We start from the raw sequence: 14,397 nt of genomic DNA, 5'->3' as shown, positions 1-14,397 counted from the left end.
GAAACAGTTGGGTAATTTGGAGGTGGTTGAGGCTACGACTGAGAATCTCGATAAGATTAAGGCTTTTATGAAGGCCGCTCAGGATCGTCAAAAGTCTTATGCGGATACAAGGCAAAGGCCTATTGTGTTTGAGGCTGGGTATCGGGTTATGTTAAAAGTTTCTCCTTGGAAGGGTATTATTCGTTTTCGTAATAGGGGAAGCTTAGTCCGAGGTTTATTGGTCCGTTCCGCATATTGTCCCGTGTTGGTGAGGTAGCGTATAGGTTGGAATTGCCCGAGGAGCTCGCGGGGATTCATCCTACTTTTCACGTGTCCCATTTGAGGAAAGGCTTAGCATATGAGGAGGCCCATGTGCCCCTTGATAACATTGAGCTTGATAGTAAATTGAACTACGTCGAAGAATCGGTTGCTATAATTGACCGTCAGGAAAGGCGTTTGAGGAATAAAGTGGTTAGGTAGGTGAAGGTGCAGTGGAGGCACCGTAGAGGTTCCGAGGCTACTTGGGAGTACGAAGACGAGATGATGAAACTCTATCCGTAGTTGTTCCTGTCGTATCGGGATTCGGGGACGAATCCCATTGTAAGGGGGGTGGACTTGTAACGCCCGTAATGTTAGGTTTAAAGATTTAAAGTTTGTAAAGTATGTATATCTCTCGGGACTTAACCGACATTTCTCGGAAGCCTTCTCGTCATCCCGGTACGTAAAAGCATTTAACCTTTCTTCTAAAATGCCAAATACTTCAAATTGGAGGGGCTAGGGTGAAACTTTTTATATTATAACATAAACCAAAAAAAAACCCTAACCCCCCCTTTCACCTTGTCCGATCGGCGTAGCAAACAGGCCCCCCCTGTGATTTTCCATTTTCCAGCCAAGTTGTGAGCGTAAAACATCAATTAAAGGTTAGTACTACGATTCCCCAAGTCTTTTACACCTTAATTGACCCTTATATCACGCGTATTAATCGTTAAATTGCGTGTTGTAGGCTTACCGGGTGGCTATCCAATTGAGCATTTTCGGGACTGTTTTGAGTGAGGTTTTTGCACAAATATCCTCCTAGGTATGTCTAGTATATCATACTTAAAAACCATGTTCATTGGTGTTCGTTAGATTGGTCAACTAGTTATCGTTTGAAAGATTGTGTTCGGTTGACTAGAATTGTAGTTTGACGCGTTTAACGCGAGGGTTGAAGTGATTAACAACCAATTCAGCTCAGGGACACTTGGTTTGATGTACGGGCTGTTGAAAAATTATTTTTATAAGTTATGGGGCTGAATTGGTTGTCGGTTACTCAAACGGGTCGGTACAACGCGCAATTGTGTTTATTGAATGGTTGGTGCGTTGTACTTGCGAGTTACCGACCCATTTGACTCGTGTAGCGTCGTGTGGACTTGTTGGCTGTGATTTTATCATGTTGTGTCCACACGTGGCTGATTTGGATGTTAATGGCCAAAACGACCCTTAAACACGCGTATTGGTATCACCTAGTGCTTCCGGGGGTAATTTGGGAATTCTTTATTCCCGGGAGTATCTAAAGGCCGTTTTGGTGAATTTGAGGCCTCGGGGGCTGTTGTGATTTAGTTTGATGAGGTCGAGGCTTTAGGTGACCCGAACCTTGTTAAAACGTCTCGTAGGATAAACGAGTCATCTTGATGTCATTAGTATTGCTTGAATGTAAACCTGAAGTTGTTTGGGTCTTGGGATTACTTAGGGATTCTCTAGCTCGTGGTGAATCCGTGTCTCGTGTCAGCTGAGTTCATGATGCCCCTTTTTAACTATTTATAAGTTTTGGACTAGCATGCACACCTAAGCGATATTGCTTGATGAAACGTTTAACCTATTTTATATAGGCTTGCTTGAATATGGTAGGCCTTGGGATGTTATAGTATGTTTGTATGTATTATTGTATGGCCAATATTTGGCAATGTTAGTAGTCGTTATCGACTACGGATGTTAGGTATGCCTACTTTGTGTTTGCATACGTTGATGAGATGTTACGTGTTTGGGTTGTACGTTTGCTCGACCCTGATGTTATTACTTGGATGTTATATATATATTTATATATATTTATATATATAGGGATGCACTTATAAAGATGTTTATATATATATATATATATATTTATGTGTATATCTAGATATAAGAATGATTATGTAGTGAAGATGATGGCCTAACTGATGTATCCCTTCTATAGTTTAAAACCTTTGGAATGACTATTATGATTGTTATTATTGATGTTATTTATTAAAAACATGAACTCACTCAGCTCAAGCTGACTTTGTGTGCATATTAGTGTGAGTTTCAGGTTAGGAGATAGATGCATTACCGCTTGGACGTGCACGAAGCTACTTGGACGGTGGAGGGTATGCTTAGTCGGATGTTTCAATAATAATAAACATTTTCGTTTCAACATTTATTTAAATTGGTTTTGGGCATAATTCCCGGGTTTCGGGAACTTGTTTTATTAATTATGGTTTTCCGTTGAATTATACTCTGAGATGTTTATTTTAATGAAATGTACTGTTTTTTTGAGTTAAGTATTTTGTATGATTACCAACTATTGGATTCTCGGGATTCGGGGTCTTACAAAGAAGGCATACCATACTCTAACTGTTTGCCTTTCCAATGAAATTACTGAGACTCTACGTGAACACAAAAGTGCCAAGGGTTTGTGGGATGCACTGGTTGAAAATGTTGAAGGAAATGCTAAGATTAGGGAAAATAAGAAGGCCCTGTTGAAAGAAGAATTCAACATGTTTAACTACCGTCAAGGTGAAAGTGTGGGGGACTTGATAAAGTGATTTGAAAAGTTGTTAGTGAGAATTAGAGCTGTCAACATCATGAACTCTGAAATCAACCACAAGTTGATAAACTCTTTGCCGTATAGCTGGAGTACCAATACTGTGACAATCAAAAGAACTACCAACTTGAATGCAATGTCAAATACTGATTTGATATCCACTATCAAGTCATTTGAGATGGATGAACAAATGAGGACGAACAACCATATGAGTTCTCTAAATCAAGCTGGAATGAGTATTGCATCATCTATGCCCACTGCTTTCATAAGCAAAACCCAGCAAAACATGTATCTCGTGAACACTCCAAAGTACTCTTCAGTTGTGCCTCCACAGGAGACAGCATTCATCTTAACTGGCAATCAGTCTGTGTCATATGTTCCAGTTTGTTTCAAAAGGCAGTTGATAGTGTAGTTGAACAAGCCTTGAAAGCTCATGGGATTTCCTCTTCTTCAAAGACTCAACAAAGTAAAAGTTCCAGCCACTGTGAAGCACTTCCAATGTTGAATGACTCAAATGTATCACTGGTTCATGCATTCCTGTCAAGCCATGAAGAGTTAATGCAAGGAAATCTGTTGCCACCACAATTTGACAAGGAGATCTAAAAGACATCAACCATAAAGATCTCAAGAAGATGGACATCAAGTATCAAATGGCCATGGCAGTACACAGAGCTACAAACTCCATGAAGACGTATGGAAAAGATAGTTTCAAGGACTCTGACAGGAAAAGGATTGGTTTTGATAAAGAGAATCTTTGGTGTTACAACTGTGGTGAGTTGGATCACTTTTCAAGAGAATGCACCAATCCTCCCAAACCAGCAAATGACATTCGTGTGACTGAAGTGACTAATGAAGAAAATAGCAAATCAGCTGGAAAGAAGCATGAGGTGCATAAGCCAAGCAGTTCAGCTCCAAGAATTGGAGGTCATCCACACAAGGGCAACTCAAGCTCAAACTTTAGAGCCCTTGTCTCTCAAACAAAGGTCCAAACAACTGTGGATTGGGATGATCAATTTCAGGAGCTGAATAATCCTCTCAACATGGCAGGCATGGATTTCACTTCCAACAATGAAGCATCTTCATCTTCAAACACAGTTTCTGATGCATCACCAGTAGATGAGGTAAATCACAATCTATGTTCTCAAGCTTGTATTAACAAGGTTACATATTATAGACACCATCAAAATGAAGTCTTAAAAGAAAATTCAAAACTTTGAGAGTAAAATGCTGAGTATGTAAAAGCCGACAAGATTTATGTTGAAAAGATTGAAACTCATCGTGATGATGTTGCAAATCTTAGACTTAAAATTTTTCAAAAAGAACAAGAAGTAATATACTATAAAAACATAGTTTCTGAATTAAAAGATGAAATTGAAAGTTTGAAACTTGATGCTTCTAATAAAAGGAAACAAGAAAAGATAGTCAAAAGATTTGAAACATCATCCGAGAAGTTGGATGACCTTATTGAAGCCCAGAGAAGTACTAAGCTATAAGCGGGGCTGGGGTACGACTATACTGCTGTACCTCCACCTTTGAATGACAATTATACCAGTTTGCCCCACTTTAGCTATAATACCTCTCCTGAGGAAGAAATGTCATATGGGGTTGGTAGAATACCAAAACCTGTGAAATTTGTTCCTCCTGTCTCACAAACTCCAGCTCCAGTCTTACCATCCGATAAATCTAACATCAATGTATCTTGTGAAGCAGGTGATGTAAACAATGGTGATTGTGGGATGGTTAACTTGGGTTTTAAGCAAAAGGGAGAGTTAGAACCACGTTTTGAATCTTGTGTGGATCTAACTAAATCAATTAACAATCCAGTTTGTAATAAAGTGTGTGAATCGATGTTAGGAAGTCTAAATTCTTGATCAAATATTGTATTTTGTGAAAGTTCAAGTGATGAAAGTTGTAAAAATGATTTGTAATGAAAATGAATGTTCATTCATCTGATTCAGAGTGTGAAACAGTTTACGATGAAACAATCGAAGACAAGGTTGATGAACAAAATAGTCCTAGTTGCTCATTGACTGATCATCATATTGAGAATTTGAGAAAACAGAAATCTAATTTTGAAAATGAAAAACCAAGCACATCTTGTAAATACGTGCCACCTAAGAAAACTTCACTTTCTCAAAATACAAATTACAACAACAGTTCTCAACATTATGATCAGTTTGATAGTGCCTATTATTACTCTCAACAGAAACCTAGCCATTCAAATTATTTTGCTACTCAACGTTCAAATGATCATAATTATTAGACAGATAGAGATTACAGACATGCTAACCCAACTACATCACCTTATAACACATATTTCAGTGAGAAAGAAGTCTATAAATGCAACCAAAGAAAGTGTTGCTTTGTATGTGGAAATCCTTCTCATCTTGCAAGACATTGCAAGAACTGGCACAAGCAACAAAAATATTTAAACAGTGCGTTTGGTCAAGCATTTCCTAAGGTTGATCCCAAACCTAAGAAAATGACTCACCAAACTCACTCCTCTGCCAAAGAAACCATTTTGGCTAACCCAAAGAGAAAGAAAAAGGTTAGCAAAGGGTTCGGAAGCTGGAAAGCCAAAGGGCCCTTCAAATGTTTTCAACAAGAAACACACTGAGGACTTTGTTGTTAAGTCCAAACCAAAACGAAGGCAATCCAGAAAACCTTTTCAAAACCGAGGAAATCATAATTCATGTTCCTCAAGGGACTGCTCTTCAGATTCTGATTCACCAAAAGATTATATTTTCAAGAATCATAAAATTAAACTTGGTGATTTTCTGTTTAATCTTCCTGAGACAACTAGGTCTCGGGACCCCTCTACTAACTAGCTGTTCATGTGTGTAGGGTCATCCTGGAAGGCCTGTCAATAGTATTTGGTACATGGACAGTGGCTACACCTGACATATGACAGGAGATGAGCCATGCTGTTTGATGTGAAACCATTCGATGACGGACATGTCTCCTTTGCTGGTGACGTAGGAGGAGAAATAACGAAACAAGGAAAGGTCTCAAACGATACCCTGACCTTTGATGAAATCAATCTTGTGGAAAAACTCAACCACAATCTGCTCAGTGTGTCCCAAATCTGTGATAAACATTTCTCAATTCTCTTTACAGAAAATAAGTGTCTAATTCTCAAGCGTGGTTTTAAAGTCGCAGAAGAGTGGGTTTTGATGCGTACTCCGAGGCACAATGATGCTTATATTCTGGACATGAGAAGCAATTATTCAATGCGCACTGCTTCTTGTTTGTTGTCCAAGGCCTCGGAGAACGACTCATCTTTATGGCATCGACGATTAGGTCATGTCAACTTTAAGAACTTGAATAAGTTAGTTAAAGGTGACCATGTTAAGGGTTTGCCTGTAAAATCCTTTCATTCTGTTAATAAATGTTTGCCTTGCTCTAAATGAAAACAGCACAAACTTCCTCACAGACCCAAGAATGTCAATTCCATAAACTCCACTCTCCAACTGTTACATATGGATCTTTTTGGTCCAATTCAACCTTTGGCAATAGGTTGAAAAGCCTATTGTCTGGTTATTACTGATGATTTTTTGCGTTTCAGTTGGACTTTTCTGCTAGGGCACAAGGATGAGACAGCTCAGTTTCTACTCAGGTTCATCATCTTGGTGGAGAATCAAACCGATAAAAGAGTCAAGTGTATCAGAAGTGATAATGGAACAAAATTCTGCAACAAGGTGGTCAATGCGTTTTGTCACAACAAGGGGATCCTTCGTCAATTCAGTGCCCCTTACACTCCTGAACAAAATAGGGTGGCTGAAAGGCGGAACCGTGCATTAATTGAAGCCGCAAGAACAATGCTATCATATTCAAAACTTCCATTATTTTTCTGGGGTGAAGCCATCAATGCTGCGTGCTTTACCCAGAACCGTGTGTTGTTGAATAAGAGAGTGAACAAGACTCCTTATGAAGTCTTCTATGGGACAAAGCCAAGGGTCAATTTCTTCAGAACGTTTGGATGTTCTTGCACCGTGCTCCTACAACTTCCAAGTTCGCAGAAAAGGCGGACGAGTGCTATTTTGTGGGCTATGCTGCTGAAAAAAGTGCTTATCAGGTCTACAATAAGAAAACCAGAGTAATCTTAGAATCGTTCAACATTGATTGGCAAGAATTGAATCCTACTGATGCACACACCGGTTCGAATTGGATGTTTGACTATGAAGGACTGTTCAAGCAATTTCGAGGAATGTATACAGCACCGGCTGTTTCTCCTGTTCCCACTATTGTGACTGCACAAGCTCAATCTGAAGATGATCAGTCAATACTGATGCGTGCCGTATTGAGAGGTCTGGAAGACGTTCAAGTAGCTGCACTTGCACCTATTCTAAATGCACCTGCCGTGGTTAATCAACAAGCCGCGTTTAATGAAGTGCAGCCTTCTGCAGATAATACTGAGATGCCCACTGTCGAAGACGCCTTCGATTCAGATATCGATTCGTATGTATCGGCTGACAATGTGGAAAACGACCAGACTGATCATGCCGAGAATCCTCCAGAAGAACCAAGTGTAGTTGAGTCTATTCCTACACCTCCCTATGAAGAAGAAAATCAAGGTGCAGCTGAGGAAACTAACACAGAGGTTGCTCAGGTTGAACAAGCTGTGAATGAAGCTTCTGGCAACACCGACTCAACTTCAGTTCCAGCCATTGTTGTGCCATTTTATGAGAACCTGTAGGAGGGTCCCATTGCTCAAGAACATTTGGTTGATCAACAAGAAGATGCCAGTGATCCTCAACCAAATGCTCCTGTCAACTGTTTTTTATCCCATAGAGAGCTTATCCATCAAGCTTGAAGCAACACTAGTCGAGCATGTCGGGCAAATTCCTCAGTTACCGATCCACCGGCGACATCCGACTGAGAATATCATTGGAGATCCATCTACTGGCATTCAAACACGAAGTACGTCTGGTAACATTAACAGATGTCTTTTAGCTTGTTTTATTTCACAGGTCGAACCCTGATGGTTGGGTAAAAGTTAGTTAATTATATATATTAATTAGTTAATTTTAGTTAAATAAATGAATGAACATTGGTACTTCAAGCGTTGTTATGTGTTTTCAGGACATTGGAAGTTAAGGAGCTTAAACGAGCTAATTCAGAGACATCTAGATGAATATTAACAGATGTCTTTTAGCTTGTTTTATTTCACAGGTCGAACCCTGATGGTTGGGTAAAAGTTAGTTAATTATATATATTAATTAGTTAATTTTAGTTAAATAAATGAATGAACATTGGTACTTCAAGCGTTGTTATGTGTTTTCAGGACATTGGAAGTTAAGGAGCTTAAACGAGCTAATTCAGAGACATCTAGATGAATATTAAGCAAACCTCGAGAATATGGAAGCATGGGGAAACATATATGGATGGTTAAGAAGGATTCGGGAAAGGATTGGATGAGAAAACTTGAAGCCGAAGTGAAAACTGAACAAGATGGGTTACTAGGAAAGTGTCTTTTAGTAAATTGGGCATACCTTGGCCTAGAAAATGAATTACGGGACTCATTATATATGAATTTCGTGTTTCTCGACGAGACGAATCTGAATATGAAGTTAGTTGCACCTTCGCGATACGCGAAGATGCTTAAAGTCGGCTAAAATTAGGGTTTGGACTATATAAACAATTTTTTGACCATATTCGGCATATCACGACTTTCAGAGGCAAAAGAGGCTGCTTAGGGCGATTTTCTACCATTCCAAGGCTTCTGGCTCATCTCGGGTTTGCATGTTCATCAAAGATAAGTGTTTTGACATCATGATTATGTTTGGCTAAAATCCCGTGTTCGTTCTAGGTTAAGGTTTTGTGTAATTCTCTTTAAGCCCAGATTTATTATGCGTCATGATAAGAACTTGATTGAGTTTATTGCTTTTTATCTTGTTCAATTATTGCTTGTTTGTTTAAACAATTCATGTTTTTTATTATTGATTAATACATCACTTGTTTGGTTTTGTTGATCAACACTTAGGGTTAGGTTCTTGTGTCATTGGACTAATAATCATCGGTCAATGTTACTTAATTAGTTATCATAAAACACAAATTGGTAATTGTGTAGATCGAGTTCAATTGTGTCAACAATTCGGTTAGGGTATCGTTTGTCATCACAATCAAACTAATAGGTCTAGTAATTACTGCGCAATCGAGACAAGAAAATCTGGAATTAAGTTGAATGTCACATTACCCGAACCTAGAATGAATGCTTTTTATTAATATTATTTATAAACCTTTTTATGTAATCATTTAGTTTTAATTAAATCTTTTTCTCAAATTTGCTTAACATCGTCTGTCCGCCTTAGTTTAATAATTAATTTAGTAATATTAAATTAGCACTTTCCTTGAGTTCCCGTGGAGACGACCTTACTTACCCGTACTTATTATAGGTATTTAAGTCTTTAAATAATTGTTTTTGAGTAGCCCGCGACAGCCTACGTCAAAATGGCGCCGTTGTCGGGGACTCAACGTGCTTAGTGATAGTATAGTTTAAATTAGCGTAATTTAGTTTAATATTTAGTTTATTTCTTTTCTTCGTTGATTTTACGCGGGGTGTGTTTGTTTGTTGTGTGCAGTTAATCATTCATGTTGATGCATACGAGATTTTCCCGAGATAAGGGGTGTTGCGGTTTGATCCAGAGATTAAGAAAACCGTGAGAAGAAACCGAGCAAATCAAAGAAGAGGTGAATCGTCAAGACTGAAAGAAGAAGACATGAATCATCAAGAAAATAACCTCTACCTGGTTCTACCTGTGTTTCAACCCGACGATCTTAACCCACCACCGCACCAAGAACAACCCATTCCACAAAACAGTCCGCAACATATTCCACAAAACCCACCACTCCACCAACACATTCACCAAAACCAAAACCCTAGAGCTCAAAGACAGAATCAAATGAAAGATGATCGTTCCATGAGGTCCGAACCACCACTTAACAGGGTTGTTTTCGAATATAATCGGCGAAGGGTATTTGACGATTTTGAGGATTTTGAGGATGAGGAGGTGATGGAAGATGCGTGATGGGGTCGGTATCATAGAAGACAACAACAACCCCCCCCCCCCCCCCCCGCAACCGAACACCCGAGCCCGTCCAACAACCAAGAAACCATCGAGACCGAAGAAGTCAAGAGATTCCTGAGCCACAATATCCCGAGTACGAGTTTGACGATGGCATCCCGAGGGCATTCGTTCCACCGCCTATTTGGGGAGTTCAAAGCCACTTCATTCCACAAGTGGCCACGAACCCGCTTCCCATTGTGATCCCTGTTAGAGAAAGAAGAACATTCTTGGTAAGAGAGAGTAACCTGACCGGGATGCCTACTTTTCATGGTAAAGCATCTGAAGAGCCGTACTTGCACTTGAGCGAGTTTAATGCGATTTGTGCCACCATCTCAAGCCAAGGGATCACTGCCGTTGAGGTCAAGCTAGTAGTGTTTCAGTTCAGTCTTAAAGATCTAGCGAAGCAGTGGTTTTTATCGTTACCGTCAGCAAGCATTTATATGTGGCAAGATCTGGCTCAGCAGTTTTTGGACGAGTATTACACACCGCAAAGAACGTCTGAGGCCCGAACCTCCATCAGGAATTTTCAGCAAGGGTCGGGTGAGACTTTTCATGAGGCGTTTACAAGATTCAAGAGGTTGCTGAGAACTTGTCTTCATCATAGGATAACGTTGTGGGAGTTGATTAAAGCTTTTCATGACGGGTTATCGAGCGATGATGTGCGTGATCTTCAGTCGACCACAAACTGGTTTTTTTTGACAAATGATGAGAATGGAGATTGGCAACAGTTAGAGCAGCATGCAATGAATTCAAAAAGACAAGCTCAGTCGAACCGCATGGTTAAAAGAGCGGTTGTGAAAGCCGTGGATAGTGGTGAGTCGGATGATCGTATGTCTAGGTTGAAAAGAAAATTGGATCAGTTGATGGGTGTGGGTACGAAGGAGAAAGGCAAGTCGGGAAAGGCGTATCCAGTTTGTGAGGGTTGTGGCGGAATAGGCCATGTAGTGGCAACTTGTGGAGTTGTGATGGAAGACGAAGAAGAGGACAAGAGGAGGTGAATTTTGTTCAAGGTGAGAAGCGATATAATAATGGGAATATAAATTCAAACACCTATCACCCGAGCCTTCGAACCACCCCAACTTCAGTTATGGAAACCCGAACACACAACAAAACCCGAATCTTCAAGGTAATTCCCAAAAAGCAGGCTATCAGTCAAATCAGAGGCAGTATGGGAATGAGAGGGGTAACGATCAAAGCGGGTACAATCAAAAGGAGGCAGGGGGTTATCAGAAGAGTTATCAGCAGGGTCAGCAAAGTCAAGGGGCGGCTCAAGGTCAAAGTTCTTCAAAAGATTCAGAAATCCTAACACAACTAAAAGACTTGTGTCACACCCCGACTCAAGGCCTAGGTGCGACGTCCTGGGTTGGTATTCGGTTTTTGAAAATATATCAGAGTTGCGGGTTATTAGCGGAAGTCTTTTAAAATATAATATTCATTTATAAAATGTTGGGTCAGAATACCCGTTCGATATTTCAATTCACTGTCTTTTGAAAATATAATTTATTAATAATATTCTAAATAAAATATCTGAGCCATCAGATCACCTCTAATGACTATGTCTCCAATCTTCTATCACTCCTGCCTGTCAGTTCTATTCTTTAAAGTTCCCTGAAATGTGGGGAAAAATACGTCAGCACACAGCCGGTGAATGACGCTGACTCAATAATACCAGTGTGTAAACAATAACAATACCTTTGTGACAATACTCATTAGGCATCCAACTCAATTGGGTTAAAATTACCCTAAGTACATGTACAATTAATCGTATACACAATATCATTTCTCTTATCAGTCCCGCAGACTACCAGAGGTGTGTTTGATGATATGCATGGCCTCAAGGAAATTCCGAGTCACCATGTATGTATGGATCCAGGCACATGTATACTCTTAATCTAAGTATGCCCGTTTCTTATTACTGTAACACAAAGTTTTAAGGATTCGTAAATCATATGTAAACAGTTCAGACTCTAAAAAAGTTGTAAAAGTTTAGGGCGTATTCACCTTTTATGATTGTAATCAGTTTCTGACACTGATTCCTGTATATTGATCAGTTTATGCTACTGACCCCTATCTATAAATCAGTTTCTGTTACTGATTCCTGTTTCTATTTTCAGCTTTCTGATTGATTAATTGATTGTTATCCCGAACCTCGCAACGGGTATTTAGAGTTAATTGCCTATGACTGATCGAGCAACACTTCTACTTTATATCGCGTACTACTGCTTAAACCGTCAGAGCTTCGGAGCTTGGCACGTTTCACCAGACCGGCACACAAACCGAGATTAGTGATAAAGTGTGTGAAAATGTGTGTTGGTGGCGTGGTTTGAGAATGCCGTGAGCCTCCCCTTTTATAGCCAAAATTGGGTACCATCGCGTAGCGCGATGGCCCATAGAATCAGATTTTTCACTTTTGGTCCTTCGTTTTTGATAACTTGTCATTTCTTGGTCATACTTCCATTTTCCAAAAATACTAAAGCGGCCCTTATGCGGCTCGCGGCGATGCGAGCGTGCGAAGTGCAAAGTGCGCCATCAAAATGCCACATTACGCCCATCACCTGAGTCCGTGTCCGAGTCCGAGTCCGTGCGCGTGCGAAGTGCTTCGCACCCTCCGCTAGGACTATAAAGAGTGGTTAGCCACATTAAAACATTTCTATGGAAACTTGCTTCCTTATAAAGAGCTTCCATTTCTTTGTTTGTTTCCATGTGGGATGAAAATTCCATTCCTTATTTGTACCCATGGGGAATGCTTCCCTTTTCTTCTATCTTTCCACGTGGGAGGGATTTTCCTACTTCCTTAAACATAAGATGCTTAATTTTTTTCTTATCTCATTTTGCCCATTACTTGATTTTGAGATTATTTTAATCCTTCAACTTTCAAAGTTGACAACTTTAGTCCAAAATAAAGATGGGTTTTTCCTAGATGTTACATCCTCCCCACCTTGGAATGAATCTCGTCCTCGAGATTCACTTGTCTTAGGTTTGGATGTTCTTACTTCGTTAATTCAAGATTAGATTCTATCTAATCTGATTCTTGAGTTTAACTACCATTGTAAGATGATAAAATTGTTAGACCTGTTGCTAACTTTACCTCTCAAGCGAAGTAATCAGTCAATAGTTCAGAATATCATAAGTAATTGTAATTGCTAAACATAGTGACCAGTTGTGCTTAATTATTTACCTTACCTTTTGTATTCTAAACATCTACCAATGTTAGCTTTATTGCTTCTTGGATTCAATCTGTCAAATCAATTCCATCTCTTGATTCTTATCATTTGTTTTCCTTACGTCATAATAGTACCTTTGTACTTTTGAGCAATCATATCTGACGTGCTATACAATCATGTCTCTTTAAACATTCTCGAGTTCCTTTGACTTTTTGATTAATCTTTATTGATCATTCCTTTAACAGTATTTCCCAGAGATTTCTTTTCAATGATATGCTATCTTTACATATTTTGATATCTCGTGACATCAGTGATATTCAAAATCCTTTCCCTTAGTACGCTATTGTCCTATATTTATAATAGTCTTGCATATGTATCTAAATAGTATTTGTTTGATTTATCAGCAGACTTTAAGTCTGTTTCGGTTCAGCAGATTCGTGTCAGCAGACTCCTGATCTGATCAGCAAACTTTTAAGTTTGTTTTAGTTCAGCAGACTCTTAGTCTGATCAGCAGACTATTAGTCTATTTCAGTTCAGCAGACTCTTAGGTTTGAACTAACCTTAATAGAGTTTTATAGTCACTTTATATTTACATATGATGTTTGATATGGCATGTCTTGGCCTAATAGATAATTCCTCCAACTGGATGAATATGTCAGATGATAATTCAAACATAAATCAGTTTTGAATGTCATCCTTGATTTCAGTCACTTGATTGTCTTTTCCTTTAGAGATACTGAATATGAGTATCCTTATGTATTGACAAGATTTGTATGCTAATATCTTATTTAGAACAGAGGGAATTAAATATCCTTTCTCGGTTTACAAAATTTCCCGTTTCAGAACGAGTTATAGAAGTTAACTAATCCATCTGACATTCCATATGTTTGATCTTTGACTTGATTGCTTTGTCAGATATTTCCGGTTTCTTTTGACATTAGTGTCAGTCTTGTTTAGCTTTTCTTTTCGGGCAATTTGGTTTAAAGTGGCCCGTCTCTCCACATATGAAACATACTCCTTGTTTCTTCCTGCATTCTTACATTGTGTGTCCTTCTCTATTGCAATATGCACACTTATCTGTGCCTTCTCGTCGACATCTTCCAGAATGTTTTCTTGCACAAGTTTTACAAGTGGATTTTGAAATATTTCCTTCTTTCTCTATCTTCTTGAAATCTGTCGGTTTCTTGGTTTCTTTTTCTTCTTTCTTTTCTTTCTCTTGGTTTCTTATCATACCATTTATTAAGTATCCGGCTACTTACATGGCTGACTCAATTGTTTGCGGCATATTAGCTCTTACCAAGTCTCTTATTTCTCTTAGTAACCCATATATATAACGTGTTATCTTATTATATTCCGGAGTAATTAGATG

Source organism: Bidens hawaiensis, unplaced genomic scaffold (genome assembly GCF_021521415.1).
Source record: "Bidens hawaiensis isolate Kalapana, Puna unplaced genomic scaffold, B.hawaiensis_p1.1 tig00033980_1, whole genome shotgun sequence".
NCBI classification, from domain to species: domain Eukaryota; kingdom Viridiplantae; phylum Streptophyta; class Magnoliopsida; order Asterales; family Asteraceae; genus Bidens; species Bidens hawaiensis.
This window is presented reverse-complemented; position numbering follows the sequence as displayed.